The 22,029-nt window shown below is 45.2% G+C and overlaps 1 pseudogene; it reads left to right on the forward strand.

Moving 5' to 3' along the window:
* LOC109841650 overlaps positions 1,555-22,029 on the forward strand; it is a 34,847-nt pseudogene continuing 14,372 nt past the window's right edge.

Here is a 22,029-nt window from a genome sequence, read left to right on the forward strand (position 1 = left end):
ATTGGATCGTGACGGTGATTTTGCTGGGATCAAAACGGTGTTGGAGCCTCTCTTGCATGTAATGCTTAGCTTGACTAGCGATATAGCCATGCTATCCTACTGGGTGTATTTGGTAAAGGTTGAAAGCCTTTTCAAAAAATGGCAAGATTGTTGCAATCAGCCCTTCCTCCCTATAGCTGAAGAACATGCGATGCAGCTTTTGAGGCAGAGGGATGATTCTCTGTTTGATCTCGAACGTCAAGTACTCAAGAAGAAGCAGAAGATCAAAGAGCTTTAGGATGTCAGCGAAAAATTGTCCAGCGAGGGCAAAAAGGTCGTTGATACTGAATGTAGCCGGCAACGCTTAGTTAAATCTTATAGAGCTGCACTTGTTGATATCTAGACAAAGCTAACTGAAGCGGAGAATGAGTTGAAGGGCGCAACTGAAAGGTGGCAAACTTTGAAAATCCAACAAGCAGAACATCAAACATTGTTTCAGGCTTCGTCAGATGCTCTGGAGAGGCTAAGCAATGTCGTAAGTAATGTGAAAGCTCCCTCTGATGATGATCTGCATAAGCAAGCGATGGCGGAGGTTGAAGTGGCATACTAAGAATCCATAAGCTAATTCGCTGAGGAAATCCGCCAAACTGTTGAACATTTGTAATGATATTTTATCAATACAGTTATGCTCTCATCCATCAACTTTCTTCTTTATGCACTTTGGTTCTTTGTTAATAGAACACATAAAATTTGTCTTAATGAGTCTATGCCTTTAGAATTTCAAAACAACTATCGAAAATCAAGTCTTAGAATTTTAAGACGAGGTTCAAAGTATCTCATCCAACACTTGATTGAGGTGATGACCTTCATTTGTTTTGAAATTGAAGGTAAGGTTCGACTGACTCCAACTAAATCTTGGTTGGAATAGTGCCCTTCGTTATTTTACACCTTGGAAATGAGGTTTGACTGATTCTAACTAAATCTTGGTTGAAACAGTGACCTTCATTATTTTGCACCTTGGAAACGAGGTTTGACTGATTCCAATTTAATATTGGTTGAAACAGTGACCTTCGAGGTTCAAACGAGTTTCAATTGAACTCTTGAAATATGAACTCAACCGAGATAGTGACCTTCGAGGTTCAAATTAGTCTCGACTGGGTCTTGAAATTCGAACTCAATCGAGATAGTGACCTTCGAGGTTCAAACTAGTCTCAACTGAGTCTTAAAATTTGAACTCAATCGAGATAGTGACCTTTGTCACTTTGGACTTAGGAATAAGAGTAAATCTCGTTAACTGAGGTGGCAACCTTCTACAGTTCCCAAACTATTGATCCACATGGATCTGTCGCTTCGTGTCATCGGCATTAAGTTCTTGATATTTAATGCGTCGCTTCAAGCCACGTCTTAATCAGCATTAAGTACAAACGCAATTAATTACGTCACCTCATTCCTAGCACCTTTGGTGGTTCGGTGCTCAGGGATTCGTGTAGCAGATCCCAGCCACTTGATTGGCTTCTTCGCCTATAAATAAGCAATTGCTATTTCGAAAAGATCCATCTTCTTCTTCTTTTGAGAATGACTCAAAGGGGTCTCTGCATTTCCAAGTTCCCATCTTTATCTCCTGTGAAGTTCCAAGCTTTCTTGCCTTCGATGATCGTCGCCAGCGAGGTAGGCAAAACTGATGTTGCCACTGCTTCAGGTAACACTTCTGATCTGATGGTTACTCTTGTTGTTTGCAAGTTAGAAGAGGTTCAATCATTTAATAGACCCTAAGTTCTCCTTTTATGCAATCCTGACCTATTGATCTTTGTAGTAGCTCGCTCGTTTGGGGATTTCTCAATCTTTTAGAGTCAAAGTCAGGAGATATTTTGACAACTTGTTGGACTTTTGAATGTAATCCCGAAGAGATATCCTAAGTTCAAACATGCTTAATGTTTTGACATGCCATGCACCCCCAAGCATGCAATCTTTCATCTGGACTTTGGTCTATGTGGCAGTTTGGCAGACTCAGTGAAGTGCTTCTTTTCGTGAGAGTCAGCAACAATGTTAGAGTTCCATCTTCCGTTCCTTGGTATAAAGTCTAGAAGATGGAACTTCAACAACAAAAACTATAATATTGTTGCAGACGAAGCTCGTAGTGTAACTCGAGGGTCGTTGGGTGAAAAGCTGAGAAATTCCCCAGGTTCCAATTTTTGTTTGACTTTCTTCTAAGGATGTCCCACCGCCAGCAAATTTTATAACTAAGACATCAGAATATGAATCCTCTACCTAAGGCAGCTCCACATGCATAAAGTTGAATGCCATCATACTTGCTTTGTTTGAATTGATAATATTAACATATGCTCAGGGAACTTGAGCAAATTTCTCCATTGTCTCTGCATGAGGACGAACAAATCCTGGGCCTTTAGATAGCAAAGTTTGTGCGTAGGATTTCTAAGTAGGCCGACTATGCCGAGGGCCTGTATAAATATTAGGAAGAGCTTGAGTTTCTCTAAGAGGCTGCTGAGCGTGGTGGTCCAAGATTGGGACACAGGGTGAGGTAGCTGAAATTAGGGTCTGGCTTGAGGGAGGAGAGAGAGGTGGAAGGGGAGCTGAGGAAAGAAGGGGATTTGAGGTGGGGTTTAAGGGGATTTGATTTTGGGATGTGGATTTTAATTTCTACGAAGAAGAAGGTTTAGGATTTGGTGGATTTGGAGGTTTTGATGTGGAAGGAGGAACTTATGAGGAGGAGGAGGTGGGTGGTGGTCCGCCATGAGCACGTGGTTGCCGGAGAGGAGCTCCGACGAATCAAGAAGGGGTCGAAGTGGTTGGGCAAGAATCGACTTTTTAGGGCATTTTTCTAGCTTCAGTGAATTCTTTTTTCTCTTCTGGAATAAGAAATTATACTTGGTTATACTATCAACAAATTGGCAATTGGTTAAGAATTCAACAGACTAGTGGGGCAATATCAACTTTATGTACTGTACTCATCAGGTTATCTATCCGGTCAAGATAATTTAGACTTCCGTATTGCTCGACTCAAGTTTTTATCAAGAATTTCACGATGTCTAAAGAAAATCGGGGCCTTTTGTATATCTTGTTCTCTAGAAAGCTGTGCAAAAGACCCCAAAAATTTCCGCCCTAAAGTTAAAATGTGTGGGATCACCTCTGCCAGGGACACAGAACTCGCTGCTCAAGCGGGTGCTAATCTTGTCAGCATGATACATTGGCCCCACTCAAAGCATTCTCTCGCCATGAGCACGTGGTTGCCGGAGAGGAGCTCCGACGAATCAAGAAGGGGTCGAAGTGGTTGGGCAAGAATCGACTTTTTAGGGCATTTTTCTAGCTTCAGTGAATTCTTTTTTCTCTTCTGGAATAAGAAATTATACTTGGTTATACTATCAACAAATTGGCAATTGGTTAAGAATTCAACAGACTAGTGGGGCAATATCAACTTTATGTACTGTACTCATCAGGTTATCTATCCGGTCAAGATAATTTAGACTTCCGTATTGCTCGACTCAAGTTTTTATCAAGAATTTCACGATGTCTAAAGAAAATCGGGGCCTTTTGTATATCTTGTTCTCTAGAAAGCTGTGCAAAAGACCCCAAAAATTTCCGCCCTAAAGTTAAAATGTGTGGGATCACCTCTGCCAGGGACACAGAACTCGCTGCTCAAGCGGGTGCTAATCTTGTCAGCATGATACATTGGCCCCACTCAAAGCATTCTCTGTCTGTCGCAAAGGAAATCTCAAAAGCAATCCAGGATAATAGCATGGAGCTCGTTGGAGTGTTTGTTGAGGATGACGTTAGCACAATACTAGGAACCGCTGAAGCATATGGCCTTAGAGTTCGTCGAAGTACTAGCTAGTCTAAAAACTTTTCCTTATGTCTTCTGTTGTTCAAAGAAAATAAAAGTTTCGAGCTATTCCCTTCTTACTTCTTGCATGTCTACTTGCAGCTTCATGGAGATTGTTCTAGCGCTAAGCTCCCAGGGTTGCTGCCATTGAGTGGAGTTATTTATGTTATCCATAGTAATGAAAATGGGAAACTTCTCAACCATGTTCCTAATGAAGCTACTGCTTTAGTTGCCTAGCTTTTGGTAGATAGCGCAAAGGGTGGCAGGTTAGAAGAACTTTCCCCTCTTACTTTTAAATTGCTATATTATTATTTGTCATGAAAACCTTGTTCAACATCCAAAGGCTTTTGTCCATGAACATAGGAAAGTGAATGTTGTACATGAAAGTACCCAAGAGGGGGTGAATAGGGTAATTGCTAATCTAATCCGATATTGATGCCAAATTAAAACTTATTAACTAATTTATCCTAACAATGTGATATGCAAAGATATACAATTAATGTAAGGGCGATATAAAAAACATGAGACAAATGTGATAAAAAAATATACAAGAGAAAAAGTGCATTAATGTCAAACTCAAACACAGACAAATGATCACGGAGTTCGGTCACTCTCGACCTATGTCTCTGCACCTCACCCTCGAGGAGAATCTCCACTAACTCAAAAATAACTACACAATCGGTTTTCAACGCTCACTGATAAATGTTTATAACTCACATAATTGCAATCACACAATACACCATCTAAGTGTTAGTCTAGCCCGTGTCAACTTCCTCAAGTGCTTGGATTTACCACCTCTCCCTAGGCTTTATTACCAATGTCACTCCTCTCGGAATTGACTCTGTCTCTCACCAACCACTCCTCTCGGTGTTCTTGTGTATTACAATATGATCTCACAATAATTAAGCATAAATACAAAGTTTTTATTCTCTAACAAGATGAGAGCTCAATTAAGCTCACTCTCAATGAATTACTCACCACAACCAAATTATACAATGTATGAAATACTAAAAGCTCAATAGGTGGTGTGTGTGATCAAAGAGAAATAATAAAACTAAACTCAATTTAAAATCTCGCTTAATAAAAAGATAATCAACTATAAATATATATATAAAGCTAGAAATAGAGTTTAGCAAAACTTCCCTAAAAATCAAGAGTGAGAGAGATTGAGATTGAAGCCCAAACACGAGAGAAATGATCTCCTCCTCTTGTGAAAACCTCTTCACATAAACAAACTTGAAAATCCCACTTAAACACCCTTTTTAAACACTTGTAAACTTGATTTAAACTCTTCTTAGATAGTTCTTAGTGTTGAGGACTGAGTGGTATATATAGGCTCTCAAATAAAAGTCCTAAACCCAAGAAAAACAACAAAAAACAATAAAATCCCCAAAACCCCGGAGTCTGGAAATATGACCGTTACAGTACTTTCGGTCGACCGGTGAACCGTGGTCGGTCGACCAATAATTGTAGGCGTATAAAACTGCTTATAGGTCCCTTAACATAGCTCGGCATGGTGATTCGACAAACCAACGAACCATCGGGCGATGTATCCAAGCGTGATCGTTAAACCGCAATATCGAAGCTAAGTGAGACGCGACGAAGCAGATTAACGAGGCGACGAGTTTAAACACCGAAGTGGATTTACTGCCAAATCAGGATCCGGACTGCTAAATCAGAGTCCAGATCAACAAATCAGAGTCCAGATCAACAACGAAGCTTGGATAAATTGTGAAACCGCAGAAACGGACGACACAGCACCCCGGAAAGATCTCGGTTGGCCCAGCACCAAGGGTGGCTCGCCGAGCCACCTTGTGGCATCACCAAGCACCTTGTGCGTGTCTCCGGCGGCCACCGAGGTCGCTCAGGCGGCCACGAGGTTGGACTCGTGCCACCACGAGCCACCATCTGGTGCGTCGGTGAGGTGGCTCGGCCGGACCACCGAGTTGGCTCGGCAACCACGAGCACCAAGGTGGCCGAGCCACCAAGGTGCCGAGCCACCTGGTGCCGAGCCACCCCTCCTGCGCCGAACTGCTGCCCAGATTGAGCCCAGATCGCTTGTAGAAGCTATAAATAGAGGGGATGGCTCATTTTTCAAAGGTTGGGAATTTTTGGAGTCCGAAACTCTCTGCCGGATTGAAACTCACCTCGGACCTTTCAAATTTCATACTCGGGACTTCCAGTCTGCGTTCTTGAGCGAGCATCCACGACCAAATAAGGCAGGAGTTCGAGAGAGAGAGATCAGATCTGAGATCTACACGACTATCCTCCGGATCAAAGCTTGGCCTTTGATCCCGAGAAGAGTATCGATTTCGCTTGGTCGATTTCGATTACTAAAGGCTATTATTTCCTTGGCGAAATAGTACCCCCGGCTGTTATTTCCTTCGTGAAATAGCACCCATCATATTGTGTAGATCCGACCTGATCAAGATCGCGCGGTGGTCCACGAATTAACCCCGGCGTAGGCGAAGAACCCACACAAGCGAGTGACCGCAAAACAGGAGCTCGCGATTCATTCGACATAAAAGGAAAGTTGTAATTTTTTTTTCTTTTGTTGATTTCGTTATAACCGGATCTTATAAAAAGACCGGATCTTTGTAACCGATAAACAGTTGTCAAAGAGTGTGCAATGACGTCAATGAAAACTACAATTTTTCCCGCGAACAATAATATTTCCCACGAACAATCTGGCGACCACAGTGGGAGCCACCGATCTCGCTGCCGAGATCGTTGCATCGCAGCAGCGGATCTCAATCCCGGTCGAGGAGGAGGTCGAGTATGAATTCGACCAGCAAAAGTTTGAGGAGTATCTTTCATTCTCGTCCGGATCCACCTCCCCCCGCAAGCCCAAGAAGTTCTCCTCTAGGAGAAAAGTCCGTTGGTATGAAGAAGTGCAAAATGCCAACGAAGATCTCACCCCAACTGATGCCAAAGTCACATCGGGTGAAGCTGCACCGACCTCCAACCAGGTTAAATCTGTTCCTGCCAACGCCTTCGCCGTAGAAGGAGTAGTGACTCTTTCAAAGAGAGCCCGCCAGAGGCGACGTCAACGCGTGGCGCGGCAACTCGCCAAGGCGATGGAGTCCACGGACGGAATCCGCTACAACACGGATCTGAAGAACAGGAGAGGCAAACAACCTCAACAACAAATGAATGGCAGCTCCTCCAAGCCGCCAACGAATGAATGGGTCCGTGTCAAACGGAATCGCTCAACACTGGATGAGCGCATTCGCAAGCGCTGCGTACTGTCAGCGCAAGCACGGGCTCAAGTCCAGGAAGCCCGCAGAAGACTGCAGAAGGAAGTGGCCAAAAAGCCGCCACCAACCCGCCAAGTCTGGAGGCCGAAGTTTGAAGCGGCGATTCAGGCTAAGGAGCAACCTTTGCAGCTGGAGGCCGAAGTCTGAAGCGGCGATTCAGGCTAAGGAACAATCATTGCAACCTTCAACGCAAGTAATTCCTATGGCTACTCCGGGAGATCACGCAGAATCATCCCGAAGAAAGAAGTCAGTTTTGGAGCGCCTCGCTCCGCTTCCTGATGGACGATGCAAAACGCCAGTTCAAGAACATTTGGGCCCGATGAAGAAGCCCCGAACGACTCAACATGACAAGGAAATCAGGGCAGCTAAGCGCACCAATTTGCGCATTGAAGTCCAGGAGCCCGCTGAGAACTCACGCTCACAAAGGCATGTTTCGAGGCACGTAACTTTTGAAAGCCCAAAGAAGGCAGTTCGTCCTCAGAAGGAAACATTATCGTTTGATGACGATAACGTTATACCTGAGAAGTCGTGCCAACACACGATAGGTTACTCTGACCTCCAAACCGACGAGTTGTACTATCGTGCTGGGGGTACGAGTAAAACCAGGAAAAGGAGTCCTCGAGAACTAGAAACTCAATGCCCCTGTTCCAAACTCATTCGGGCAGTATTGTCTGAGTGTAACTGCATCAAGACAGTTCCTGAAAGAGTTTCGGTTTTCGAAAGACTCAGTACCGAAACGCCAAAACCAAGGCCTAGGCGTTTCCGACGAAGGAGAGCGGTGGTTGAAGACGGAGAATTTCCGAGGGTCACCACTAATATGACCAGCAAAGGGACATCGACACGGGATAATCCCAAGTCGATTCCGGAAGCATCCCGGCGTATAACCCGTCTACAGTCTGGAGCCATCAAACGAGGAACTTACGGTAGGGTTCGGACAAGATTACCTTTAGAAGATGAAGAATTGGATGTCGGCTCTACGGTCGTATCAGATAATACGGTATCTAGCGAGGGACAACCCTGCGAAGCACTTATGATAAGTGCGGAACAAGTGGCCAAGATGCTTGAAGAGGCCATGGCTATCAACAGGAGAGCTTCAGGTTCGAAATGCAGATGGCCATGCAGAACATGAGAAAAATGCATGACCAACAAATCAAAGCATTGACGAACCGGCAAGGCGAGCCAAGTCGTCGTAACCAGGTTAATCTGGAAGATGAGGACACAGGTCCGAATGAAGCTCATAACGCCAATAATCCTCCCGTCAATACAGGGGGTGGTAACGAGAATGCTAGCGAAGACTCAGGTGAAAGCTTGAAGATTAAAAACCTCGAGAGCAAAATCAATACGTTGATTTCCGCTCAAGAGATGAAGAAGACGGGCATTCCTTGTCCATGCCAAGAGAATGAGAATCGATCCCATATCCGGCGAAGTTCAATCTAATTAACTTCATGCCGTTTAATGGGATGGGTTCACCCACTCAGCATTTGATTTACTTCAAATCACATCTGGGGGTTATCTCTGGTAATGAACCTCTGATGGTACGGTCCTTCGTTGGCACTCTTCGTGGAGCCGCCTTCGATTGGTATCGTCTTCTCAAGCCAGGAAGCGTGAATAGCTGGGACGACATGGAGACTAAGTTCCTCGCTAACTTCTTCGACGACGACATCGAGATATCCATCGGGTCGTTGTTTGACGAAAAACAAAAAGACGGGGAATTGGTTGATACCTTCGTTAAAAGGTTCCGGAACAAGGCGATGAACTGTCGGGACCCGATCACCGAGGAGTTCATTCTTCAGACTTGCCACAACAACCTCGCATTGGACGTGTTGGAAGCAATGGGGACAGCACCGTCCAAGACATGAAAGGATTTGAAGGTCCGAGGAGAGCAAGCCAAACGATTCCTCAGAAGGAAGAAGGCGGAAAGAGGCCAACAGGCGACGAATGCTCCACAGCAGAATTTCGTCCCACGAGGGAAAGGTAAGGCACATGCTAATGCAGTTGATTCTAATCAAACTTTCCAATTGCAACCTCAGCAACAGTCGCAGCAACAAGCACCATAACAATCTCGGTCGCAATGGCAACAACGGCCTCAGAAGCAGAAATCTTCAGAGCCGAGGTTTCCTAAAGTGTACTCTTTCAAAGATGACGAAGTTCCCAGTATCTTTAAGTACCTGTTGGAGAATAATAAAATCCAGCTGCCGTCGATCGTGGATCAAGAAAGGGCTAGTAAAGTGACGGATCCGAAGTATTGCGCATACCACAGAGCGGTCCATCACCCTACAAAGTCATGCTACCACCTCAAGGATAAAATCCAGGCGTTAATTGATGTAGGCGTCATAACCCCGAAGCCGTCCAAGAATGTCGGAGCAAATGCAGTATCAATCAGCTTTGGATCGGTGCCCACAACATGGTTTAAACCAGAGCGCATCACCAAAGTAGGAATGAAGATAGTGAACGACGACCCACATGGACAGCGCCAAAAAGGACTTGTGCCACACACAGCCCCAAACGGCGAAATCCTCTGGGTTCATCCCGATCTAATTGAAGACGATCAGTGGACAACTTCCTCGACCAGAAAGGGTAAAGGCAAGTCCTGCAATGCTACCTCCGCGATCTTCGAAGAGGATGGTAATGAAGCTCCTACCTTCCCGCTCTCCGAAGAAGAACAAGAAGTCTTTGCCACTAGAAGCGGAAATGAGTATCACATCAACTACCCATCACCTAGTGATCAGTTAGCTGAGCAGGGGGTGACTAAATGGGGACTAGCCAAAACTCTCACGGAGCTGGGTGTGATTACGACTCCTAGATCGGTTGAAGAAGCTCGACGACAGCCGGTTGATAAACAGAAAGAAAAGAGGCCCCAGGAAGTTCAAAATCCGAAGCAGTCTCGTTTCAATCGTCCGATTGGAAGAGATAAACCGGAAAGCTCGAACACTCCACACGTCTTCGATATTATGGCTCAACTAGCTAACATTCCAGCACGGATAACATTGTATGAGTTGCTACAGTTGTCCAAAGAAACCAGGGAAGCCTTGCAAGAAGCCTTGGCCAATTCAGAAGTGTTCCTTACTCGGATCAAGCCGGCACTTGAAGAGCCAGAACTGTCAATTCAGCACTGCAATATAGCGGCTAAGAACCTTCCCTGCATTACCTTCACCAAAGAGGATATGCAGACGAAGAATTTGAACCATGATCGACCCCTATATTTCGTTGGGTACATTGGCTCCAGCAAAGTCAACCGAATCCAAGTGGATCCGGGTTCTACTGTGAGTATTATGCCGCTTCGCTTGATGCATTTCCTAGTAACGTTATAATCCCCTCCACTCTCCATCAGTGTTTGAAATATGTCGACACTGATAATAAGGTTAGGACGGTGGTCGCGGATAAGCAACCATTCAAAGGGTATGAGAATTATTTCACTGATTCTCTCCTTTATGGTAATGAATCTGATACTGAATCATCGGCCCATGGCACGGACAGCGGAGAAGAAGCTGATACCGAAGCCGGATTTGATTACAATGGAGGTTATGTTTTAAATGACATTGTACCCTTTGTAATCAACCTTGACGATGATCAATCGTCAGATGGCAGTTGTAACTGGCAACTTGCCAATAATGAAATAAATAACGATTTAGAGTACTCCCTGTCTCTTGATGATGTGATAAAAGAATTGTACGATAATCCCGATTTATATATGCCGCTCCGATCATCCTATATAGCAAAGGAACACCTCCAGCATTCTTTCGGAACGACCCTGGTCATCCCGACCAAAAAAGGAGGTGAAAAAGAAGTGATTTACGGTAAAGGAAAAAGCTCTCCATTACCAGATCATTTCTTAAGGGAAGACGAGAACAATGACAAACCTGGTCGGCATTTATCTAAGTATAGTCCGGAAGCGCGCAAGCTCGTGGAAAAACAGGGATATGATTTCACACTTGGAGAAGGTTTATACTTCGATCGAGGTCCTTGTATTCCAGCCAAAGCGACATATGTACCAAAATAGAAACCGACGATTATTATAAATACAGACGAGGGTTAGGGTATGAATCTTCTTCAGAAGACGAATGTTGCTGGTTAATCAATAACCAATTATCTGGGCAATACAAAGATGGATATCCGTTAGATTCCTCGGGATGGGATTCCGATACAAGTCTGGGGAAAGCATTCAAAGCCCTAATGGCGAACATGGCTACAGCTGATCCGTCCACAATGGAGGATGATGATCAAATGCCAACATGGGAAGACCCGTGGGTTCATCACCTGAACATGAAATATGGTGATAGGTTCGAACAGAGAGAGCCCCCCACTGAAGATAAAATAGTCCAAGTTAACATGGGTGACGAGGCTAACCCAAAGCCTATATTCATCAGCGATAGTCTTCCCCCAAATGAGAAGGAGGAATTAGTTGCTCTCATCAGGGAATATATTGACGTCTTCGCTTGGAACTATGAAGATATGCTAGGGCTCGACCCCAATGTGGCAATGCACCGCCTCGATATCAAGTCGGATGCCAAACCTGTCAAACAACAGCAAAGACGGTTTCGTCCGCAGATTATGGAAGCCATCGAGGCAGAGGTTAAGAAATTGATCGAATTAGGATTTATCCGAGAGGAGCAACATCCAGACTGGCTAGCTAATATTGTCCCAGTCATGAAGAAAAATGGCAAGATCAGGATATGCATCGACTTCAGGGACCTGAATGCGGCATGTCCAGGCGCCACGTACCAGCGAGCAATGACTAAGATTTTCCAAGAACATCTCAGGAAAACAGTCGAATGCTACGTTGATGATTTAGTTGTAAAAAGCCGCAACAAAGAAGATCACATCAAGGACTTGAAGACGATGTTCGATCTCATGCGGAGTCATCAATTGAAGATGAACCCCACTAAATCCTTCCTTGGAATGTCCAGCGGAAAATTCCTTGGATTCGTCGTCACCACTAAATGTATACATATCGATCCTGATAAGGTGAAGGCGATACATGAACTGCAACCTCCTAGAAATCTAAGAGAACTCAGAGGATTGCAAGGGCGTTTAGCTTACATCCGACGGTTCATCTCGAATCTTTCTGGAAAGTGTCAACCATTCTCTAAGCTAAACAAGAAAGGGGTGTCATTTATTTGGGACGACGCCTGCCAAAAAGCATTCGAAGATATCAAAACATATCTGACGAATCCTCTTGTTCTCGTTGCACCAAAATCAGGTAGATCGTTCTTGATTTATCTCAAGGCGATGAACCACTCGATAAGTGCTTTATTAGCACAAGATGATGATAATGGTCACGAACATGCAGTCTATTACCTAAGTCGGACCTTGGTAGGCGCCGAGTCTCGATATCCGCTGATTGAGAAAGAATGTCTCGCATTGGTATTCGCAGTGCAAAAGATGCGGCATTACCTGGTTGGACAGACGATTTACGTCATTTCTAACGTTAATCCAGTACGGGTATTTATGACGCAACCGGCCTCTATGAATTGGCGGTTAGCGAAGTGGGCCCTTCTCTTGTCCAATATGATTTGCACTTCAAGCAGCAGAAGTCAATCAAAGGACAAGCGATTTGTGATCTTTTGGCGGCAAACCCGACAACGGATACGGCAGAAGTATATGATGACTTGCCGGACGAAACCCACGAGGTTAACACTACATCGCACCAACAAGTATGGCAATTATACTTTGATGGTGCTTCGAGGGTAGTTAATAGGGCAATAACCCCCGGATGTCCTAAAGTCTCCTCCGGAGTTGGAGTTGTCTTAATTTTCCCGGGGAAGCATGTGATGCCTCGGGCTTATTCATTGACTGGTCCATGTTCCAATAACGTAGCTGAGTACAACGCGCTTCTCATTAGACTCAGTTTCTCCAAGGAGCTGGGGGTCGAATATCTCGAAGCTTTTGGGGATTCTCAATTGATAGTCAACCAAGTATGTGGAGAGTATGAAGTCAAGAACCAAGACCTGATCCCGTACCACCAGGAGGCCATCAAAATGGCAGATTCTTTTGAAGAATTCTTTATCGAATACATCCCTCGCCTCCAGAACGCTTATGCGGATGCACTCGAAACTGAACTATTAGTCACAGTAAGGACGCATCAACACTGCATACCCATATACGATATGGATATTGAAGAAGAAGATGATAGAAACATAAACGCCAAGGAGGTGAATTCAACTCAAATTGGGTCTGAGTCCCGAGATTGGCGTTTTCCTATCATTGACTACGTCCAATATGGTATTTTGCCAGAAGACGTAAAAGAAAGGGAATCAATTCGCCGAAGAGCACCAAGATTCTTCTACAACACCAAGACCCATACATTATACCATCGAGGATACGATGGTTTGTTACTCCGATGCCTTTCGAACAAAGAAGCAGAAGAAGTTCTTAAGGAAGCACACGAAGGAGAATGTGGTGCGCATCAGCCCGGTCCCAAACTGTATGATCGCATCAGGAGAATAGGATATTTTTAGCCAACAATGGTTCGTGACGCAATCGAATACGCCCGAGAGTGTCATGCTTGTCAAATACATGCAAATTATATGCACCAACCACCAGAGCGTTTACACACGTCAACCACGTCTTGGCCGTTCGAGACATGGGGTATGGACATTGTCGGTCCTATTTTTCCCCCTTCAGTCAAAGGTGATCGATTCATTCTCGCAATCACGGATTACTTTTCAAAGTGGGCTGAAGCAATTCCACTTAGAGAAGTGAAGACGAACAACGTCATCAATTTCATCAAGCATCATATCATATACCGACACGGCGTGCCAAGACGGATCATTCATGACAACGGTCCACAGTTCATAAGCAACGCCTTCATCAGATTTTGTAACAAGTTCAAAATTGAAGACGTTTCATCAACACCTTATTATCCCGCCGCGAATGGATTAGCGGAGGCGTTTAACAAGACGATCATCAAGATCTTGTCAAAGCTCGTGAAGACCAATAAACGAGACTGGGACGATAAACTCGGTGAAGCACTCTGGGCTTATCGTAATTCCGGGTGCGTTGGATGCGCGACGAAGAGTTTGACCCGCTCTGGTGATTGGATTATCTGTAGAGTGGTCGAGGAATGAAGGGCGTTGTCCTTTTTGTGAACAGTGCCGGGTTTCCCGATTGGTCCGGGTCTTCGTGATTCCGAAGTCCTATCCGCTCATGTAACTCGTCGATTCACTTCAGTCGTTCGTCGACGTCGATTAGGTTCATGTGGACTGGATGGTGACGTTCATCGTCGCTCGTTAACACTGAACCGGTTGTGGAGAACTATTGGCAATTTTCGATGCCTACAGATACCCCCTCCGAAGTGTTCCTGACTCGTTTCTTTTATAGAAGAGGCTGGAATACTTTGGATGTGATTGATCTGGCCTTCAGATCTGGTCCTCGCTGCTCGCCGACCGATAATCCTCAACTCCAAGAAGAAAGGTAAATTTGCACCCAAATGGGAAGGACCGTTTGAGATAGACACAGTCTACTCAAACGGCGCATATCGCCTGATTACTCAAGAGGGCGCCAGGCAATTAATGCCCTGGCTTAGGGTTTCGGATCCCCGTGTGTTGATTTTTTGACGCAACGCGTTGACCGACGTTGACCTAGGGTTTCAAATCGTCGAACGTTGACTTTCGCTTGCAACGCGTTGACTGACGTTGACCTAAAGTTACGCGTTGACCGGCGTCCACCCTAGGGTTTCGAATCGTCGAACGTTGAATGGTGCGGATCTTGAATGAGGATAACCCAAAATCATTTTTACTACCAAAATCCCTCACTGATCAATTTCAATTGACAGTGAGTCCACTAAAAATATTTTTCTGGTCCAAACCACGAACAATTTCCCCTCTTGATTCTTTTCATGAACAAGAGGTCCACTTTCAATTCAGAGTCCCCTTTCGATAAACGAAAGAACTCCCTTCTTGAATCCTCGAACGTTGACTTGTGTCGCAACGCGTTGACCGGCGTTGACCTAGGGTTACGCGTTGACCGGCGTTGAACCTTAGGCGTTGACCCTAGGGTTTACGGATCGCCATTAACACAGTTTATACTCGTACGTTTGCTGGAGTATACAATTCTTTTCATGAACAAGAGGTCCACTTTCAATTCAGAGTCCCCTTTCGATAAACGAAAGAACTCCCTTTTTTTTCTCTTTGGTTAAGCCTTCTCATGGTTATAACCGAAGTTGAAACTTCACTTCGATAAACGAAGAACTCATCTTCAGATTAGATAACCAATCCTATAAAAGGTAAGTTTATCTAGATTTTCCAGATTCTCGGAGTGGAGATCTCACTTCTAGTTTCTTTTGCGCTGGAAATAGAATATAAAATTCTTTCTTTCCAGAATCAATGAATAGAATATAAAATTCTTCCTTCCTTGTATTCGGGTTCGCCTTCACCCTAAAAGAAGACCGGAAAATAGAATATAAAATTCTTCCTTTCCCGCACCGATCTTTTCCAAAATCTATCAATCTAGGATTCATCCTAGGAAGTTTATCCCGAATCCTAAGCAGGGATAAGTCTGCGCCTAACACGCGCTGCCGGTTTAGTCTTTCTCCGAAGAAGAAGACACCAGAGTTCGATTCTGGGGTATTCTATCCTGAAACCTAAGCAGGGATAAGTCTGCGCTTAACCCGCGCTGCCGGTTAGTTCTTAACCATTAAAAAGAACACCCGTCCGCATATTCAACATTGTGGCAGGTTGTTATTAATAACACCAAAATCCATGCCTTACACGCATAGGGAATTTCATCCTGAATCCTAAGAGAGGATATGTTGACGCCTAACACGCGCCGCCGGTTTAGTCTTTTGCCATAGAAAAAGACACCAGAGTTCGAATCTGGGGTATTTTATCCCGAAACCTAAGTAGGGATGAGTCAGCGTCTAATACACGTTGCCGGGTAGCCTATTCCCGTAACAATGGCGAAGCCTATGTATTCGACATCATAGCACAAAGTCTCAGAGAATTCATTTTCTTAGCACAACGTTATATGCGGAACGGATTTAGACAATCCGCATGCTAGCCCGACTCAAACGGTAGTCGGTAAAGGCTCATCAAACCCGTTGAAGGCTGGGGTTAGCCAAAAATCCTAAAGTCAATACCTAACACGTGTCGCCGGGTAGCCTATTCCCGTAACAATGGCGAAGTCTATGTATTCGACATCATAGCACAAAGACTCAGAGAATTCACTCTCTTAGCACAACGTTACATGCGGAACGGATTTAGACAATCCGCATGCTAGCCCGATTCAAACGGTAATCGGTAAAGGCTTATCAAACCCGTTGAGGGCTGAGGGTTTGCCAAAAATCCTAAAAGTATTATGGTCAATCATTTCAAACGGAATAAGGAATCATAATAAAGATAAAGATAAAAACCAGTTTCACTAAGAGAATCAAAAGTCAAAGTATTCAGCAAATGAAATCATACATCAAGCCCATGGCTAAAAATCTGCTGACTAAACTTAAACGGCTTCTCATCATAAGCTTGCCTAAGCTCATCCTGCAACTCGGCTCTGATGGACTCTTCAGTCGCGGCTAAAGTCTTCACAGCAACCTCCTCTGTCTCGACCAGCTTCTGCTTCAAGGACTTCAACTCATCAGATAAAGCAGTGTGGGCTTACTGATCCTGTACCTTCGTCATCTGAAGAATACTCAAAGTCTCCTCTTTCTCACAGAGTTCTCTTCTGAGCTGGTCTATCTTGGTCTCACAAGAGGTAATGGAAAAATCAAGCTTGTCGAGTGAAGATGATCTAATAGCAAGGTTGGCCCCAACTCGATCTACCCGATCCCGCTGCACCTGAATCTCAAACTCAGCAAGAATTCGAGTATCACGCCATGTCTGTAAGCGAGTATCCAACTCGCCAGCAATGAATGAAGAGGCACCTATGTCCCGGAGCTCACGAAACATCTGAAGCCCATGCTCTAGGCGGTCAAGGTCATCAACTATAGCCTTCGCTAGATCCGGGTATCCTGCATCCCTTATTGAATTTATCCTGGAATCAAGGAAAGGCCTAAACTGGTGAAGGAAAAGTCCGTCGTGGAAGAGTTTGCCAATCATAGCATTCACAAAGGAGAAGAAGGAGCGGACTTCTATGCAGATGACGATCTTCTCTGGGTCGCTGTCTGGAATAACTCCTTCACAAGGACATGAAGCCTAGAAGAAAGCCCTACACAAAAGGGAGAAATCCGTCAAAAGCCTTGATGAGGAAATAAATAGCATTTCTCAGTTGTTTAATTTATACCTTCTTCCCCTTGAGTCACTGGGGGTAGTGGAGGTGTAACGGCTGTGGATGTACCAGCTGGTGTAGTTGGTCTCACAGCCGGCTCAACAGGATCAGTCTCGATAGAAGCTCATGTCAAACACAAAACAGAATTCTCAGATGTATCACATTATAGCGGCATTAGTCAAAAATTGGCTAGTCCTATAATTAACTTGAGAAGAGTCACGTACCTTCAAAAGAACCATCCTCGGGGTTCTTAGGGAGTGTGGACTCAGGAAACATATCTTCAGGCATCTGGTCATCAAATCTGAGGAGAGCCATACATGAAGTGGAGCATAGGAGTGTCCACAAGCAAACCTTCCTCGTCAAAATCATCAGTCGAGAAATCTGACACAAGAGAATATAAGTGCAAAAGAAGAATAAAGAGACTACGACCAATGGAAATGAGTTACCTCTTATGGGTGTGCTAGCCTCTTTATTCCCAAGATCCAAGTTTGCCTCCTGCCATTTATCTAAAAAGAGCAAGAAGCATAGAGACGATTAGGGAATGCAGGAATTCTGAATCGTTCAACTCCTTTGTGTGCCATCTAAAGGATACATTGTCAATGGTAGATGTACCTGGATTCGTCGAATCGGGTCCTACATTGATAGTCTCCCTAACATCGACAGCTTCTGCAGGCTTTTCTGCCTGGAGTGGTGAGTCAGGCTCACCAGAAGATACAAAATCATGAGGAGCAGGATCAGGACTCATCTCACTATCCCCACGCTCTCCTACATAGAGAGGGAAAAGCGTGAGTCGAAGTTCTGAATGATCAAGAGGATGATCTATAGAACAATTGAAGGTCTCGCCTGGGAAGAAGGACAGAATTCTTCGTCCTTGTCAGCCGCGGTCCCTGAAACATCAAGCCATTATCAGGATTAATAATTCTGGAAGACAGAAGGAAAAAAATAAGTAGTTAACCTCGCTCGGAACAGTCCTCATAATCTTCAAAATCTCCGCCTGAAGCTTCATCAGCAGAATTGAAGATCTTCTTTCCTTCTTTGTCAATCCGACGAGTCTTGCTCCGCGTCCTCTGTGACCGAGCACCTTCCCAAATCACGCGAGAATCAGCCTGAGAAGCCTCCTCGGCCACTAGCTCTGCAATCGGCTTCACGGGGACAGTTTTATTAGCTGCTAACAACCACCTGCAGCTTAAGAAAGTGAGCTGTAACTGACGCTCAGCACTCGGGAGACTAAACTTAGCACCAGTGCAGCCCGTCACGGTCCACAACCATGCACGAAGACCGTCCACCAAACCGCCGTGGGTCCGAAGCTGCTGACGTGGGTTCCCGACATAAAGCTGATCATAGCCAAACTGGTGAGCGAATCGGCAGGGTAGATATGGCTCTATGAAACACTGATTTCTCACCCGGAAAGTCAGATAACCCGGCCTAATGTTCACTAGCCAATTAAAGCAGCCGATGTCTAAATGAGTTCGATACTCCCTCGGCCTATCCTCATCAATCAAACACTCGCCGTATCGGCTGGGGGACTGCGGAAAGCAAGTGGAAAATGCCCAACAAACACTTGTAGACCTGTAGCTGATTTCTGATGTCAGGAAATCCTCGTCCTTCCCACTTGCCATTCTCAAGCAACTGTAGTAGGGGAACAGAGTGGTCTGTGGCATTCGGTACCGACATCATGTCAGAACGATGAAGGACGAACCAAGCCATCAAATAGGTGTATGGAAGCTCCACCTTAATAGTAGGAATCTGAGCCGACGGTTCACCTTCTTTCCGTGTAAAAGTACTAGAAATCTGTCGAAGCCCTCGATGAATGTTAGCTACCATCACCGGAAGAAGCGAAAGTTCCTTTTTGTAGGTTCCTTCTGCTTAGCCAGGGCCTCTTCAATGATTTTGGCTATCTGCTCGGTGTTGGCCATGAACACCTCTCGAGCTTGCCCTATGCTCGACGTTGTATCGTCGGAGGCGAGCGCAGAATGAGAATCTGAGAACTCATCATCGGAATGAACTCCTTCACGGACCCCATGGTCATTGTTATATCCGACGGCTTCTAGCTGAAGCTGAGCTATTCCCGAATTGACCCTGCTGATAGCGAGGTAACCGGCGAGAAGGGTCATCGGCCGAATCGATGCGGTCGCATGCCATAAGAATGATTTTAACTTGGTCCCTGCAGGAAAGCCACTCTCAGGACTGCTAATGGTATAGGAATGAGCGTTAATCTTCTTCAGTAGACTATTAACCCCTGAAGGAGTGAGTGGTGCCAGCTCACAAATAGCCTCGCCAGAATTGCTCTCTAGATTTCTGAACAAATAAGACGCGAACTGCTTCAGGCTCACATGTGATTTAGTCCTCTTCGCTAAAGGCTCAGACTGCGCCAAAGCAATATGATAGTGACATGTGAGATCCCATAAAGTCTCATAGCGGTTGGGCATGTGATCCTTCAGCTGACTCAATTCATGGTTGGAAGGAAAGTACTCCTGATATAACATCTGACCCATGGGCAAACCAGAAATCCTGTGCATCTCATGGAGAGCAACTCACTGACTTTGCAGTCAGAGTAACCTATCGGCTGCTCACATGGGTTCTCAGGTATAACGCGTTCGTTTGTCTGACGCGTCTTCTTCTGAGTGTTCATTGCCTTGTTGGCCTCTACGGGAGTCACACGTTTGGAATCACACCTTCGTGAGGGTGAAACCTTAACGGGCTCCTGATCTTTTGCACACACCGCCGCGCTGGTTGTTGCAGAAATCGATTTGTTAGGAGATTGTGTACTACCCCCGGTCTGGGTGTTGGCTTGAAGCTCCTTCAGCGATTTCCAGCTCCCTTTGACAAGTGCTTTTCCTCGATTCTCGGGTAGAGCACCGATACGATCCTTCGGAGGATTAGTAGAAGCAGAGGCAAGAAACTCGTTACGCGGCGGTGCATCTAGTCCCAGTACTCCAGGACGCAATCCGATGATATGACTCATGCTCGAACCAGGAGCTGCCTGATGAGTGATATAGCCACAGTGAATGATCTCATGCTCCTCCGTCAAGCGCCACGACATCTCCCGTGTCACAACCTGACGCCTGAGCTCAGTCAACGAGCGGTGTCGAGGAATCTTAGGCAAATACAGAAAACCATTGCCATTTCTATGGAGCCACTACTCAGCATCAATGAACACTGCATCCGGATCTTTAACAGAGTCGCCAAATAAAAAGTCAGTCTTCCTGAGAGACTGAACAGAACTGCCATCCTTCACGAAAGGCGCATCCGTAATCAACTGTCGAAGAGCTCGATGTCCACCTTCCTTCACCACTTGACATGAACCCATTTGTTTGTTTCCGCTTCGGAGGAGGGGCTGGTTGTTTGCCGTGGTTGCTCCTGGCGTCGCCTGGATTTTAGATCCACGTTATAGCGGATCCCATCCATTGGCTCCAAAGCTTCGGCCAGCTGTCGAGCAAGACGTTGACGCCTTCTTTGTCGTGCTCTCTTTGATGATGCTGGAGCATCTTCAGAAGCCATCTCCTCGGCGGAAGAGGAGCCCGGATCTGCGATCTCGACCACGTTGGATGACGCGGGGACGTCACATGGTGCAAGTGCAGTGGCGGCAACGGGGTCTTGGATTTTTGAACCGAAGGACCTGCAAACATTTATGAGAGAGGTTAATAAGGTAGGATATATCAAAAACATATCCCTGCCTTATAAGGCACAATGCAGCGTCAAAACGCCCCCTTAATTTATTTTGAGATATAGTTTTGACCAAGCAAAACCCATCTTTGAAGCCTCGATCCTCACCAAGGAGAATCAAGGCTCTTCCCGTTTGTCTCACCAAGAAGAACAAAATGGGGATAAAGGACTAATCTACAAATCTCCAAATACGCCAAAAAGAGCTCACCAGCATACGAGGGAAGCACGCCATCAGCCGATGCAGTAGGGGAGCGACCTCTCGGGACATGCGACATGATGATCTGCAAAGTAAATTAGGGGGTCAGATATAAAAAAAATTTAGTTAGGGTGACAAACTCTAACCCTAAAATTTTATCCCCTCTTTTTTATAGTTAAACCCCTCAGATCTCCAAATTCTACCCCCTGAAAGATGAGCTCGAGGCGTTAAATCACAAACCCTAACCCTCATATGCAATCCCACAAATTCATGTACTAAATTAAACATGAAATATGCCAAAATTATGGAGGATTTACCTGAGGAAAAGCTCGAGGATCCGATAAAAAATTAGATCTTGAAAGAGGCTCGAACCACGTGCTCGAGGGGCCTAAGAGAAACTTTAAATATGAAAATTTTGAGGGATTTTTCAGTCTAAGATCAAGAGGAATGGTAGATCTAAGACAAATATGAAGGTTTGAACCAAACCAGACCAGTCCAAATCAGTTCAAAGGAGGCTGAACCAGGCCAGACCAGGCTGAACCAGGCCAAACCAGACTGAACCAGACCAGACCAGGATGAACCAGTCTGAACCAGACTTGAACCAGTCCTGAACCAGCCTTGAACCAGGTTGAACCAGTTTGAAACCAGTTTGAACCAGATTTGAACCAGAACTCAAATTGAAGCTGAATCGAACATCGAAACGACTTCAAATCGACCGAGGGTTCAGCCCCTTGTCTATTCTTTCCTCTCCCACACATTCGGAAGGGTCGGAAGATTTTTTGAGCCTAATTACTACCTATTTTTTGGGTCATTATCAGGCTGGTTCAGCTCATTATCAGGCTGGTTCAGCTCATTCGGGCACGAAAAATACTCCAATAAGGATCAGAAAATCA

This window comes from Asparagus officinalis, chromosome 5 (assembly GCF_001876935.1).
Source record: "Asparagus officinalis chromosome 5, Aspof.V1, whole genome shotgun sequence".
Lineage (NCBI taxonomy): Eukaryota > Viridiplantae > Streptophyta > Magnoliopsida > Asparagales > Asparagaceae > Asparagus > Asparagus officinalis.